Here is a 464-nt window from a genome sequence, read left to right as displayed (position 1 = left end):
TTTGAGATTTTTGAGTGGATGACTCTAAAACTTTGTGAAACAGACAGTTTAGACAAAGGCTGACAGCTTCAGGAGGTTTATAACACAAAAACAAAATCATTAATGTTGCATACGGACATTCGTGTTTCCATCTGGACACCGACAGGATGCACTAGTATTAGATTCCAGTAGGGGGCACTAGTCGTACACTCCTCTCAGTCACTGTACGGTGGCTGGTGCAGACTGGGCCGAGGACGGTGCCCCCCATCTGTACATTAATTTTAATGAAGCGGTTAAAAGACGATGAAACTATCACCATTACCTCCGTGTAAGCCTTCACACCTAATACTGGAACATGCTATTAATCTCAGTTATCTCCGGGCTGCTCGCGGGGGCAAGTCCGGGCAGCGTTAATGCAGATTACAACAGAATGATCACACATAGCCGAGGGGTGTGGAGAGCCCATCTGCACACACACACACACA

At 46.6% G+C, this 464-nt stretch overlaps 1 protein-coding gene across 4 annotated transcripts in view; it reads right to left on the bottom strand.

The window, feature by feature from the left end:
- The window catches only part of flr (fleer), a gene marked incomplete at both ends in the record, with an annotated part of 12,393 nt that overhangs the window by 9,509 nt on the left and 2,420 nt on the right, over positions 1–464 (bottom strand).

This window comes from Morone saxatilis, unplaced genomic scaffold, assembly GCF_004916995.1.
Source record: "Morone saxatilis isolate NCDOM2014 unplaced genomic scaffold, NCSU_SB_2.0 Contig14, whole genome shotgun sequence".
In the NCBI taxonomy this organism is placed as follows: Eukaryota; Metazoa; Chordata; class Actinopteri; family Moronidae; genus Morone; species Morone saxatilis.
This window is presented reverse-complemented; position numbering and strand designations above follow the sequence as displayed.